Raw genomic sequence first — 16,079 nt, 5'->3', positions numbered from 1 at the left:
GTCAGGAATCTTTGCGAAATATTTGAAATCTTTGTGAAATCATTGATATATTTGGGAATAATTAATGTCTTTATAAAAATTTTTTAATTTATCCAAAATCTCTGCGAAATATTTTGAAATCTTTGTGTAATATTGAGTAATGTTTGAGAAATTATTGTAATCGTTCCGAAATCATTGAAATCTTTGAAAAATCAATATTAAAACTATTTTTTAAATATTTAGTAATATTTGTGAAATTTGTTAAAAATCTTTTAAATCTTTCCGAAATCTTTAAAATCTTTGTTTAATATGTGATAAAATTGGTCAAATTATTGAATTATTATTTATTATTTATAATAATACTATTTATTGTTAATTTATCATTATTTATGTACAATTTGTGTTTAGTATAATAGTATTATTCTATGTATAAATTGTGACGCTTCTGCTGCGAACAATTATCGATTATTATTATTCTTATTATTATTATTTATAATTATTTATTTATAAGAAATGAAGACCAGAACCACAATTTTTTCTTGAATACCATTAAAGTTTCGCTTCAGTCGTTGCCAGCAAGATGCCAGCACCAGTCTCTGATTTCAGCACTTACTTTTGAATTATTCTTCTTTTATCATTTCATTGGATGCATTCGTAAGGAGGGGAAACGAACTTCCAGCCAAAGCTGATGATGCTCAGTTATCCAGTGATTATTCAAGCATTAGAACGCTCCTTTATCTCTCAACACATCCTCCCATTTTTGTTAGATTTTTGAATTTTTGTGACTAAAAATTAAAAATTGGATTTCGAAAATCAAAATTTAAAAGAAAGGAAGTTGTTCTCCAGGAGAACGCTAAGTGCAATATCCTTCCGGCGTCCATGCAGGAGCAAGTCACGTGACCTGTCATTAATTACGGTAAGGCTATTAAAAAATATAAGTCCTATATGAAGTACAGCCAGCACAGTTTGTTACCTATTCACCTTGTTTCGTCTATTTCGAAATTTTGTATTTCACTTATTTTGAAATTTTTTATTTCACCCTATTTTCAAAATTTGTCAACTTTATGACACCTATTTTTGTAAATTTTACTATTTTAACTTTTTTAATCGAGCCAGTAAAATCAGGTCGTGAATCGTGCTATAGTGTCACAGAATCAGTCGCCGATGAAAAGAGACGATGCAAATTTTACATACTGAATAAAAAAATGAAATAAAAAAAATCTTGACAAAGTTATGAATATTTGAATTTTATAACGCAGATGACGCAGACTGTAAAAAAGTCGATTTTCAAGGTGCGTTATTATTTAAACTAATTCAGCAACCTAACTTTTTTGTCTTGCATCTGATAGCATTTTTAGTTTTCTTTCTAATCGGATGAAAAATTCAAAATACACTTCAAAATTAACCAGATAATGACGATTTTTTTTTTAAATATTGAAAGGCAATTTATTCAAAACCCCTAGCAGTTTTCTGTTCTCAATTTCTAATTTAGGGTTTGAGGAATATCTTTCCTAATATTTTTTCCTAACGCATTATGTTCTAAGTTGTTAATAAAATATAAGGAAACCTATATAAAAAAGTTTTGTTTAAAAATAATAATTTCTGTTATTTTCGTTATTATTTTACAAAAACATCTTCTCAGCCATAGAATGACATTAAAAAATTGTATTATTTTGAAAAAAGCAAAACAATTTCATTCTCTATCATTCAGATTTGAATACAAAATTTGCTAAATCAGCGAGATCTAGGAAAGTGTCAATAGACAATTTTTTGTTTATTTTTAAGGGACTAATGTATTTTTTACCGTTGTATCTTGTGTCGTTTTTGTAAAAAAACTTACATTAGTTTAGAAAAAATTAATTAAAGAAAAATTGTTATTTTTACTTGAGAATTCATATGTTCTGGTAAAAAATTTTACTAAGAGGCTGAAAATTTAAATATTTTGTTGAAAATTTAACTATTTTGTTAATCAGTGATCCTTTTTGGTTGAAAACTCGTATTTTCAAAATAAAAATTTGATTGAAATTTCTTTCCTTTTTTGAGTGATAAATCTTTCTTGTTTAAAAACTCTCGTAATTTATTAAAAAAAAATTTTTTTGCTAGAAATACAAGTGTTTAGTTGAGAATTATTATGTTTTGGTTGACGATTTAAGCACTTTACTTCAATCTTCCTGATTGAAAATTCATCTTTTTGCAGAAAATTAGTTTCTGTATTCTGAAGAAAATTCGTCTGCTTGGCTAGAAAATTTAAGAATTTCGTAAAAGATGGCATCCTTTTTGTTTTTAAATTCAACTATTTGATTGAAAATTAACTTTTTTGTTGATAAAAAATAAATAAATAAAATATTTCTTTTTCTTTAAAAAAAATGAAACTTTATTATTATTTCTTAGACAAATTTCCAGTTGTCTAAGCTAATATTTTGAAAGTATTAAGAATGAATTTCTACTTTATTGACAATTCGTTTTTCGTCTGTTTTGAAATTAAACTTTTAAACATAGAATTTTAATATTCGATTGTTTATTAAAATATTGATGTTTTTAGTTCAAAATTTATTTTTTTTTTGTAGAAAATTAATCTTTCTTTATTGATCATTTCATTAAAAAGTTTATCAGTTTGGTGGAAAATATAAATATTTTGTTAAATAATTTTTTAAACTGCAAATTTAACTTTTCGTGTTTGGTTGACAATGTACAATTTCATTGGAAAATACAACTATTTGATTAAAAAATAATATTTTTTAGTTAAAAATTCAACTATTTGGTGGAAAATCTACCTATTGTGCTGATAATTCGTGTTTTAAAAAAATGTATGATATTTTCTAACTAATAATGTATTCCTTTTTTTGATTAATATTGTTATTTTTTAGTTAAAAATTCATTTATTCTAAACAAAATTCGGCTCTTCGGCTTGAAAATTTAACAATTTTGTGAAAAAGTCTCCCTTTTTGGTTTGACATCCAACTATTTGGTTGAAAATTGACATTTTTTTAAAAATCATGTTTTTAGGTTGGTTTGAAAATCCATCTCTTTTGGTTGACTATCGAACTATTTTGTTGAAAATTTTAAATTTGAGTAAAAAATTCGTGTTTTTGGTTGAAAAATATAATAATTGATTGAAACTTATTATTTTGTTTTGTTAAAATGAACTATTTGATCTAAAAATAATTTAGCTATTGTATTAATGGTTCAAAATGATTCTTTTGGGGTAAAAACTTCCACTATTTGCTTAAAATTTCATACTTTTTAGTTGAAAATTCAAGTTTTTGTTTAAAAAACTATGCATTATATTGAAAAATCTTGTTTTTTTCAAGAAGAAAATTAATCTTTTTAATTATAAATTCAACTGTTTAGTTAAAAGTTGACTCTCTTGTCATTAATACTTTGTTACAAATTATTTTTGTTTGTTAAAGATTCATAATTTGTGGTGAAAATTCATCTTTTTGTTTGGAAATTTAACTGCTTAGTTAAAAATTGATCACTTTTTTCAAAAATGCAGCACTTTTACTAAAATCTTAGCAATTTTTAGCATTTGTAATTTTATTGAAGATAAAATACTACCTGTGAAGAGTGTTATCGATGCAATTGAAGATTTTTATTTTTTCAGTCTAAGTGAGTCTATTACAATATATTTTATTATTTCAATAAATAAATCTAAAAAACTGATTTATCAGTTAAAAACCTTAGTATTGATTCAATTATTTTAATTTTCACTAACTCAGGTTTAGAGCACATGCAAAGATAATTCTTCTTTATAAAAAAAAAGAAAATAAACAAAGCTATATATCAGATTAATTAAATATCAATTAATGAACGATTAATTACTTGATAAATCAAATAAGAGGATTATTTTTGATAATTATAAGGGTATTATCATTTAGAAATATTTTTATGTATTCAGATTTGATGAATAGATCATTTTTAATGATCTGAATGATCAATCATCCAGTTTATCAATGTCCTTAATCAGAAGACATTTTAAATTACACAACTTGATTTGTTTTCCTTTTGGTACACAACGATTAACTTTCAAGAAAGTTAACTTTCCAGAAAGTTAAAGATACGTTAAATTTTGTTTTTGTTTAAAAACCTTCTGATTCATAACAATTTTTTCAGTGTATCACCAAATATTCAGGTCTTAGCTATTTTCTTTACTGTGGAAAAAACAAATCAAATTTTTTTATACTGGTTTATTTCTCTGATAGGTGAGTTAATGAAACTTAACAGGAAGTACAAATGATGAGGCTATTTTACACTAATTTTGTCAATGTCAATTTATCATTAAAAATGTGTGTAGACAGAGTTATAAAAAAGCTAAATATCAAATAAAATAAAAGTAGAAACAAAAAAAGATGACACAATTTCAAAATTAATAAAGTCTTCGAATTGCGCAGTAAAGGAAGCAAAGCTATATGATTATCGTGTCTGCCCTATTTTGTCTTCCTATACATAGTAATTTACTATAATCAGCGGAAGTAAAAAAGTAACATGAAATTATTTAAATTTATTATAATATGATTTTTAGATTGTAATTTAGGAATGAGTCATTTGTTATTCATAAAGTTAATTGAAAATACTTCAAGTGTTTGAATCTGGAATTGAGAAAAGGGGCCGCTCTAACCGCGCTGTGACCGAATCTAAACGGGTAAATGGCTGCCTTTCACTTCACTTGAAATAACTGTGAGACAGAAAAAAAAAATAAAAAAAACGTCCTGTCACGTCCTAGCACTAAATTCAAATTCTTATGGCTTAGGATTTAATGGAAAAAATCAAATAAATGATTAAATAAATATAGTTATATACTTTGGGCTCTTCTTTTATCAAGTTTTCTGTAACTGTGACTAGTAACTTTTGTTGGCATCGATAAAGACAACGAAGTTAATTTTGTAAATAAGTAACGAATTGTTAACTATTTTCGTTTTTTTTAGTTACAATAACTGTGAATTTATATTCATTTTTACTGCAAAAATGTAAATAGTTGCCGATTTGTTACCTATTTACAAAATTGTCTTAACTAACTTTATTAATTTAAATAATAATAATTTAAATAAGCTAACCAAAAATTTTGCGAAAATGAGTTTATTGCGTAAAAATTCTTTAAAAAATAAATACAGGTTGTGATAAAAAGATCGTTGAAATTCTCAGTTTTTAATACAGCAGTAAAAAATGAATTTTAGTTTTAATAAAAATTGCAGCGTATAGCATGGTAATAATTGTTTTTCTTCCATTAAGCATTTTTATTTTTTAAAATTATTATCGTTTATTGAAAACACAAATTTCATCTTTTTACAGTCTTTCACTAGATTTTTATTTTCTTCGAATAAAATGCTTTTTTTGTATCAAACATTTGCTATTATTATTTAACTTTCATAGATTTTTTATTTTAACTGAAAATTCAATTTTTCTATCCCAATCCGCAGCCTAGACTGATCCAATTTGTTGTTTATTTTTTATTTAAACTTAAGATAATTTTTAATTGCAATCCGCATCCTAGCCTGATCCACCTTGGGGTGTAGTTTTTAATTTTAACTCAAGATAAAATTTTTTTATCGCAATCTGCAGCCTAGTCTTATCCAACTTGGTTTTTAGTTTTTATTTTAACTGAAGATAAATTTTGTTTTGTAATCCGCATCCTAGCCTGATGCATTTTGTGGTCGTCATTTTAAGATTTCTAGGTGGCAAATTTATTTTCCCTTAAGTGAATATCTATCTGCATCTAATCAAGTTTTTCGGGCCTCAAATCAGCAACACGTCATCCCGAAAGTAGTTTTTCACCTTATCTTTGAGTGGTGATTTCACTGTTGCAGAATGTTTTTTCGCTCCCATAGAAATTTCGATTTTGCTGGTTATCTAGTTCTGTAATGCTATACCCAAAATATCGTTACTTTTTTAGTTACATTCAAAATACCAATAATAATTGCCTTTTAAATTCAAAAGAATTCGATTAAATTTATAAGAATTACAGGTGCATTTGAACAAATTCATGATAATCTTTTTATTAACTCACGAATTAACTAATATTTGAGTGAATTTAGAAGAAGTGAAGGGATTGAGAAGAATTCGATGAAATTAATAAGAATTTAAGGTGATTAAAAAAAATTAAATGAAATAAAAATTAATAAATTAAAATAAATTAAAAAAAATGTTAAGATCTTGAAATTGGTTTAATTGATACGAATTGAGTGAATTTAGAAGAATTTAAATGATATCAAACGAATTCAGCGAGAGTTAAAAAATGAAGAGAATTGCAAATAATTCAAAAGAATTCAAAAGAATGCAGGATAAATTTTTAATAATTTAGAGTATATTCCAAAATAATCAAAATTAATTAAAACAAAATTTAATTCAAAATATTCGATTGATTTAAGTAAAATTTGGAAGATTTCAAAGCAATTTTAAAGGCTTTAATACTATTAAAAATAATTTCAAAGAAGAGTAAAAAAAAGTTAGAAATCAAAATAATTAAATCGAATTGAGTAAAATGGGATTGAGTAGAATTCAGGACCAATTAAATGGAATTTAAGTGAATTAAAATAATATTGTTAAAAAAAAACAACGAATTAAGTAATATTTCAGTGCATTTAGAAAAGTTAAAGGGAAATGAGAAGAATTTGCTGGAATTCATACAAATTCAAGGTGAATTTTTTAGAAATTCAAGTAAATTGAAAAAAAGTACAAAAATATTTTTAAAATTGATTACATTCGTTAACTTTTGAATGAATGGTGTAAAATTAAAGCAATTTCAAACAATTTGATAAAATTCATAAGAATTCAAGGTGAATAAAAAAGTCTTCAGGGAGAATTAAAAAAATTTTTAAATAAAAAAAGATCCATTGAATCCAGTATATATCAAAGGAATTTCAAATAATTCAGACTGAATTACAAACAATTCAATTATTTCAATTTAATTTAATTTAAATAAATTTAAAACATCAAAAATGTTCCATTGATTTCAAAAAAATTTGAGTAAATTTAGAAAAATTTAAGTAAGTGTTCGTGCCAAAAATTATGTCTTTCCAATAAGAGGTTTTCTATGATTTCTGGAATTGATGTTATATTATCAGTAATTGTTTATGATAAAATTTTTTTTACGAAGAACGAAAAATTTACGAATAATAATTAATTTACCAATATTTGTTTAAATGTAATTTTTTCTTACTGTCGCATTTTACCAATTGAAAAAATTGGTTGAATTATAATAAATAATTGTGTTTTCCTATAAGAAAAATTTAAACTAGAACTCTAATGTTTCTAATTTTTTAAATACAAGTATTAAATAATCTTCAAATATAGTTAATTAAAAAATTCTTTCCAATTTTGTTTAACGATTTCTGACATACGAAAAAATTACTTTCAATGTTGAAAGTTGCAGAGGTACTATAGAAAAAGTTTTGCTCACAAAAATGAGCTGTAATTGAATAAAATTCAACAATTTTTAAAAAATTGGTAGGAAGTGATAGTAAGAAAGAATGTGATAGAAAAAAGCATTGTTAAAATAAATGATTTTTGTAAGTTTTAAAATTTCTTCATGAACTTTTTTTTTTAATTTGAAAAGACATTTTTATTTTTTATTCTTAATACAACAGAGACACTATTTTTCTCAGAAATCTGATTTTGGGTACAAATACATTAAATGAATCTGATAGCATTCACTTGAAATCAAGATAAATTAAAAATAATTAAATTGAATAGAACAAAATTAATTAAATCCAAATAATTCCACTGAATTCTGATAATTGGTAGTGAACAGAATTAGTGAACAATAATCTGGTAAAATGTATAAGAATTCAACGTGAATTAAAAAAACTATCAGGGTGATTAAAAAAAATGAAAATCCAAAAAATGATCCATTAAATTCAGCGGGTTTGAAGAGAAATTAAAAATTGTGGCTGAATTCAGAAGAATTCAAAGGAATTCGAAAAAATTCAATAACACTGAGAAATCTTTAGGTTCTTTCTTTTAATTTACTGAAAGAAGTGACTAACGTTTTTATCTTAAGAAGAGACCATGTAGCAGCTTTGAATACAGAGAAAAATAAGCGTTAATTATTTTCTTTAGTATAAGTAACTAAAAAAGTAACGATATTTATTTTTTGCAAAAGTTGTATTTTAAAATGTTAATTTTAGAATATATTCTTAATGATAAAATTATTCAAATGTTTAAAGAATATTCATGAAAATAGCAGTTCTTTTATGGTTGTACTTGGTAGAATAAGTTTGTTGATAATAATTCAGTTTTACGATTGTAGGCAGCAATAGTAGCATGCACCACAAGAGATGAAAGGCGTCACGCAAAAAAAGATAATGAATACTCTTCAGGATTCATCCTGAATATAACAATAAAAGATACATATATAAACATTATATATAAAGGAGGTTTATGCTACCTTGTAACTGATTAAAAATATTCAAAAAAAATTTTCTATATAAAAAAACGAAATCAATACAAAAAGTTGATTCTCAAATTATAAAAAACGCTGAAGTAGATAAAAGAATACTATTTAAAAAAATTTTTAAATAATTTTTCTTATCAAATTTAATTTTTAGGGTTTCGTATCCTTAAACAGAAATCCTTATAATTACGATTTAGTGTCTGTCTGTCCGTTGTAGTTTTTTCCAAGTAGGGGGCCTGAAAAAAATGATAAAACGGAATATAGGAAAAATCAGAGATCCTACTTAAATTACGTAAGATGTACGTAATTGTTGTCAATTCGCATAAACTTTCTTCTGTAGATTATCTTTCTAGTTATAAAGTTTATTATTTGCTTGAAAATTTAATAATTTATTTATTGTGATTTTTTAAAAATCAAAAGTTATCTTTTTAGGATGAAATGATTTTTTCTTAAAATTTGTCTTTTTGATTTAAAATTTCATCTTTTTTAGTAGAAATATTGCACCTTTCTTGGATAAAAATGCAAAATTCAACTATTTCTGAGAAAATATACTTTTTGTTTAAAATTCATATTTTTGTGTTAAAAAGTAAATTGAGATCTTTTTGGATGAAAATTCAACACTTTTTTTTGAAAATTCGTATTGTAATAAAAAAAATCACTTGTTTTAGTAGAGCTTAAATTTTTCTTGGACATAATTTTGGAATATATTTTCGACTATTTAGCAGAAAACTATCTTATTGTTTACAATTCTTATTGTAGTGTTGGAAGGTGAACTGGAATCTTCTTTAGATGAGAATGTAACTTTTAGTTTCTTTCAAACTTATTCTTTGTTAAAAAATTATTATTTTGATCTTTACAAGACAGCTGGAATCTTTTTTGGATGAAAATTCAACTATTTTAAAAACATTAAAACATTAAAACTATTTTACTTTAAAGAGAAATTTTAGCTTTATGGACAAAATGTTACGCCTTGGTAGATAATTAAAGAATTTGGTTAAAAAGTCATCCTTCTTGGATAAAAAAACGTCGTTTTAGATTAAAAATTTAATTTTTTCCGTAGAAACTTATTGGAAATAACTTTATTCACAAAAAGGAAAATGTAGCCTTTTGGTTGAAAACTCTTCTTTTTTCCTTGAATTTTCAACTATTTTGTTTGAGAGATTTGGTTAAATTACTTTGTTAAGATATCATTTATTTTCTTGAAGATTTATATTTTTAGTCGAAAACTCATATCTTCAGACGAAAGTTGAATTATTTTGTTAAAAAAATCTTGTTTAATTAATAATTCAACTATTTTTATCGAAGTTAAACTACATTATTACAAATTCATTATTTTGATTGAAAGCTTATTTCTTTGTTTGAAAATTTAATTGTTTAGTCGAAAAGCTAGTTTTTGGTTAAAAATTAATATTTTAATGAAAAATGTAACTTTTTCATTTTTTTAAAGATTGGTCTTTTTAAGTTGAAAATTTTCCCTTTTTAGTACAAAATAATTTTCTTGGTTTGAAATTTGACATTTGTTGGGTAAAAATGCATAAGTTTCCTGAAAAATTAATTTTTTTGGTGAAAACTCTTTTTTTTGTATAAATGTCATATTTTTCGATTGTAATATAAAATATGACACTCTTTTTTAAAAGAAATTATCTTTTTACTAAAAAATTTATCTTTTTCACTAAAAAGATAAATTTAATCATTTCGTTGAAAAGTCTTCTTTTATAGTAGAAAAAACATTTTTTGTTATTATAAATTAATAAATTTGCAACTTATAAATTTGTATTTGAAATAATGTTTTATCCCATCTATGAAAGTTGTTATTTTAAAAATATTAAAATGCTAGTATTTGAACATTAATGACAAAGAAAAATGAAAAATTAGTCAAGGAAAAATTAGGAAATTTTGAAAAGGAAGTTCTCGGGTAGCCTGGCTAATCCTACTAGCAATAAGTAGCAAAATATCTCTGGAAACTAAAGATTACGTGCAGCAATAATGGGGGGGGGGGGGAATTATTTATTAACGGTTTTTTACAGGGGGGGTCGGGGTCTTAGAGAGGGCCTATAATTCCCACGTAATTTAAGTACGCTCCCTGAGGAAAAATAAGGGAAGACAAGTAAGTAAGGAAGTGGGGTAGGTGAGACAAAGGGAACTAGCGGAAGTGATGAGAGGGTCATCAGGGACTGTGAGAAAAAATTATGGGGGTATGGTGAGTGACGGAAAGTTAATGGAGGGGAAGTGAGAAGTAATGAGAGGAGGGGTAGTGAAGGTTAATAAGAGGAAGGGAAGCAGAGGAAGTTAGGAGAAGTAAATGGAGGGAAATTACGGAATGTGATGGGAAAAGGAGTGGAGGGAAAGTAGGGGAAATGAGGGGCGTGGATTGGAAGGGAGGATGTGTAAAGCGATCAAAAACTATAAAAACTAAATATTTCGTTTTTTAATAAATCATTTTGTGTGTGTCCTGCTTTTGAATATGATACTTTCATCCTGTTATTTTCAGTTCAAACAAACAAATCTGGGTTCCTACCAGTGGTCTCATTGTAATACCACTCGAGACTGTTTTTCCCGAGTCTTATATTCATATCTGAAATTAGCCCTGAAATAATACTTTTTTGATAGTCAAGTGATGTGGGGGAAGTAAGGAAAATTATAGGTGGGAAACTAGGGGAAGGGAAGAGAAATAATAGGAGAGGTAGGGAAAATTAGTGATTTGGAAGTAGGCGACATTTTGGGAGAGTAATTAGAATAAGTGAGGAAGGAGGAACTGGTGAAAGTGGTGGGAGGTCAATGAGGAGAAGTGAGAGGAAATGATAGGGGTATGGTAAGTGAGGTGAAATTAAGGGACGATAAGTAGGGGAAGTAAAAAGCAATAAGGGGAAGGGAAGTAAGGGGTGCCGGAAGGAAAAAAAGAGGAAGTCAGGAAAAGTAAGGGGGGTCCTGAGGAAGTTAGGGTAATTAGAGGAAGGAAAATTACAAAATATGATAGAAAATAGGCGGCAGGAAGTAGGAGGTGGAAAGTGAGGGGTGGGAAAGTAAGGGATGTTATAAAATAGGAAATAAGAGGAAATGAGGAGTAGGGAACTAGTGTAAGTGAAGGGAAATACAGGAGATGAGTAGGGGAAATTGGGAAAGGGAATGTAGGAGGCATTTTGGAAGAGGTATTAGGATAAAGTAGGATGACTGAGGGAAGTGGAACTAGCGGTTGTTAACTAACTTCAGACTATCTTTTATGAGCCTTATATTAATAACTGGAATTAGCCCTGAAATATGACTTTCTTTATACTGAAGTGATGTAGGGAAAGTAAGAAAAATTATAAGCGGGGAACTAGGAGAAGTGAAAAGAAATAATTGGAGAAGTAGGGGAAAACGGTGAAGAAGAAGTAGGAAACATTTTTAGAGAGGAAGTGGGATAAGTGAGGGAAGAGGAATTAGCGGAAGTGATGGGAGAGTAACGAGGAGAAGTGAGAGGAAATGATATAGGTATGTTAAGTGGGGTAAAGTTAAGGGATGATACATAGGGGAAGTAAGAAAAATGAGGGGAAGGGAAGTAAGGGGTGAGGAGAAGAAAAGCGTGAGGAAGTAAGGGAAATTATTGAAGAGGAAGTAAGGAGAAATGAGGGATAGGAAAGTAGTCGAAGTGAAAGGAGATTATAAGAGAACGATTAAGGGAAATGGGGAAGGGAAAGTAGGAGAAATTTTGGAAGAGTAAATAGGATAAAGTAGGATGGGTGAGAGTAAAGCAAGTGACAGAATTGATGGGAGGGTAATTAGGGGAAGTGGTGAGAAATAATAGGGGTATGAGGAGTGAGGAGAAATCAGAAGGGGAAGAAATTAGTCATTCTGCATTCTTATACCGATTTTCAGAGAGAAATAGGTTTTAACATAAACCGGAAATGTCAAAAACCTATTTTTCGATAAGTTTGTTTTCAATGTTATATAAATATAATTTTTTTAATTGCTGCGAAAATTCAAAAGGATCTTAGAAATCAAAATTTAAAAAAACAGTTAATTTTCAATAAAATATTTTACTTTGTAAACAAACAGACGAATTCTAAAAAAAAGTGACATGTAATTGGTATTTAAACAAAACGGATTTTAATTTTATAATGAATCTGTTATATCATCAGCGAATAGTACAAAAGTTCTGTGATTCAACTCCCAGTAGAGCGAAAAGAGAAAAACGATTTTTTCAAAAACAAAAAATTTGTTTTAAATTTAAATTTGAAATAAAAGCAGTTGAACTCATTAAAAAAGATAAATTTTCAATAAAATATTGGACTTCGCAACCAAAAAAGAGTAGTTTTCAACTACATGCATTTTGAACAAAAAAGATTAATTTTGTATCAAAAGAGATAAGTATTCTTCAAACAAAGTTCAATTTGTTACTCCGAAAATATAAATTTTCTACAATAAAGGTTCTATTTTTTATAAAAAAAATAAATTCTGAACTAAAAAAGATTTTTCTTATTAATCAAAAGCTGTTGAACTCTACTAAAAAAGACGAATTTTCCTTTGAAAATTTCAATGCTCAACAAAAACAGAATGATTTTCAACCAAAAAGTTGAATTTTTAACCAAAAAAACATGAAATTTCTTTGAAAAATATGAATTCTCTAACAAAAAAAATCAATTTTCAACACAAGAGCTCAGTTTTCAACCCTAGACGATTGTTCAGTCAAGAAAGAAAAAAATTCCAAACCAATTTTCTAACAAAAATTATGAATCATTAAGAAAAAAAAATTTAACGAAGTAGTTCAACCTTTACTTAACAAAGTATTTGAATTTTCAACAACAAAAAAGAAATCTTGTAATCTCTTCAAACCTTTTAAAATCTTTTTAAAATCTTAAACAGTCTTTTTTTCTCGAAATTTAAACAAATCTGTTTTGAAATTATAGGATTTCATTTGAAATGTTTAAAAATCTTCTAAAGATCTAAATAATGTTCGAATATTTTTAAAACTACTAAATATCCTTTTAAATAATTTAGTTTTCTTACAAAATTAAATTAACAATATTTATTCAGTATTAGTATTAATGTATGATGTGATGTAAAACATATTAAAAAAAAATCTGTAGGTAAAAAATTATTCTCCATGTCTAAAAAAATAATTAAAAGTTTTTATAATCGCTTTACTTTATCAGTAACCGATAAATCAAAGAATTCGGGCCTCACTTTAATCTTATCAGCTTATTTACAAATATTTAATCTCATCGGTGAAAGTATAATGTATACTATCAGAATATTTAAAGCATCTAATAGAATAGCAAAATAAAATTTGTATGCAATTCAGTATTTTGCCATTCTGATGAAAAATGATGAATTTTTTTCTTGGATTAATTCATAACTGCAAAATAATAAAATAATTAACCAGGAAACATATTTGGAATTTTTTTGGTTAATCAAATGTATTTTTCATGAAATAATATTAATGAATAAAAAAATGTAATCAAATGATACACTGAGAATGTTTTATTTGGGCAAACATTTTTTTTCCTCTTCATGCAACGAAATTTTTGGTTTGGTTGAAATAAACTTTGGCTGGCATAACAAAATGTTTAATTGTTTAAACAAAATATTTTCGAACCAACATAAATTTGTTTCTGTCAACAAAATATTGTATGAAATAAAGAATGATATACTAAAGATGAATTTGGAATATTATCATTAATTAATAATTATTTGTATTGATTAAATCAATAATTATAAGGCAATGTAATTAAAAATAATGAATTATATATTAATAAATAATTTGCTATGATTTGTAATGAAATTAAATATAAATTTGCAAAAGGATTATTGTAAAATTGCAAAGTTAACAATGTGCTTGAAAGAATTATTTTATTGATGCTTTTGCACATGACTGTACCTGATTTGCACGGAACAGTAATTTACCTCTCGTTACATACCTTTAACGGATTTAGCAGATCGTGTATAACATTCATTTGTCGAACTCACGGGTCAGAATGTTTCTGCCTTCATTATATAATGTAAGCGGAAATCAAATGCAATCAGAGAACAATAAAAATAAAACTCATTATTGTAAAATAAAAAATACTTTTCTCAGTATATCAACATTTTCTTTCAGACAAAAATAAAATGAGGATCGTATGTTTAAATTAGCGATTTTTGAATTGTAAATAACAGTTATAATTTTAAATTGAACTCATTTTAGTGCAATTAAATTATAGGGTATTTTGATATTTTTCCAGGAATTTTTAATAAATCTTAATAATTTAAAATGATTCCAAAAAGTTGTGATTATTTTAGGGTATTTAAAAAAATCCAAGGGATTTTTATGACCTTTAAACAAATTGCAAGGGATTTAAATAGTTTTAAATGATTTCAAACATCTTAGGGTATTTTAAAAGATTCCAAAGCATTTTTAATAGTTTTTGATGATTTAAGGAGAATTTAGACTCCAAATTATTTTCAAGAGTTTTAAAATTATTCCTAGAGGTTTAAAAAGTTTCTAAGGATTAAAAATATTTTAGGGCGTTTTAAAATATTCTAAAGCATTTTTAATAGATTTTAGGTATTTTAAGGGATTTCAAAGGATTTGATAGATTATTAGGACATTAAAATTTTTTTTAAAGATTCCAAGGGTATTTTAATAGATTTAACCAAGTTGAGGAGATTCTAAAGGATTTTAAGGATTTTAGAGTGTTTCTACAAATTGCAAGGAATTTTTAAGAGCCCCAAAAAAATTTCAAGGGATTTAAAAAGTTTTAAAAGATTTCTAAATATTACAAAGGATTTGAAATATTTTAGGGTATTTTAAAAGATTTAAAGGAATTTTAAATAGATTCCAATAATTTGCAGGTATTCGAAGGGATTTTAGGAGTATTTTAAACCATCCAAAGCTTTTTTAAAGGGGTTTAAAAAGCTTGCAGGAATTTCAAAAGTTTCAAAGGATTTAGAAAAATTTCAAAAGATCTAAAATATTTTAGGGTATTTTGAAAAATTTCAAGGAATTTTAAATCGATTTCAATATTTTTTACCGGATTTTAAATGATATAAAACATTTAAGAGTATTTTGGACATTCCAAATTTCTAAGAGCTTTAAAAAAATGTAAAGTCCTTCAAAATTTTTCGAAGGATTTTAAAAGATTTCAAAGGATTAAAAATAGCTTAGAGTTTTTTAAAAGATGCCAATGTATTTTTAATAGATTTCGATATTTTAAACGGATTTTAAATGATATAAAATAATTTAGGGTGTTTTTTAAAATTCCAAGGGATTTTTAATACATTTTAATAATTTGAAGGGATTACAAAGGATTTAAAAGATTATTAGGAATTTTTAAATAGATTTCGATAATTGAAACAGATTTTAAAAGATATAAAATATTTTAGGCTTTAAAAAAATTCCAAGACAGTTTAAATGTTTCAAATGATTAAAAGTATTTTAGATTTTTTTTTAATTTCATGAATTTTTAATAGATATCGATAATCTGATGAACGGATTTTGATGAATATAAAATATTTTAGGATATTTTTATAAAATTCCAATGGATTTTTAAGAGCTTTAAAAAATTTCAAGGCACTTAAAAAATTCCAAAGCATTTTGAAATATTTCAAAGGAATTCAAATATTTTAGGGAATTTTAAAAGATCCCAATGAATTTTTTTATACAGTCTGATAATTTGAATGGATTTGAAATGATATAAAATATTTTATGGTATTTTTTAAAATTCCAAGGAATTTCTAAAATCCTTTAAAAAAT

General features: G+C 25.7%; 1 protein-coding gene across 1 annotated transcript in view; it reads left to right on the top strand.

Moving 5' to 3' along the window:
• The first annotated feature begins 646 nt into the window (after positions 1–646).
• LOC117181946 (solute carrier organic anion transporter family member 74D) overlaps positions 647–16,079 on the top strand; it is a 52,828-nt gene continuing 37,395 nt past the window's right edge. The window contains exon 1 of the mRNA XM_033374972.1: positions 647–895. The gene's annotated coding sequence lies outside the window, so the exon portion shown is untranslated. The remainder of the gene's footprint in view (positions 896–16,079) is intronic.

Source organism: Belonocnema kinseyi, chromosome 10 (genome assembly GCF_010883055.1).
Source record: "Belonocnema kinseyi isolate 2016_QV_RU_SX_M_011 chromosome 10, B_treatae_v1, whole genome shotgun sequence".
Taxonomy (NCBI): domain Eukaryota; kingdom Metazoa; phylum Arthropoda; class Insecta; order Hymenoptera; family Cynipidae; genus Belonocnema; species Belonocnema kinseyi.
This window is presented reverse-complemented; position numbering and strand designations above follow the sequence as displayed.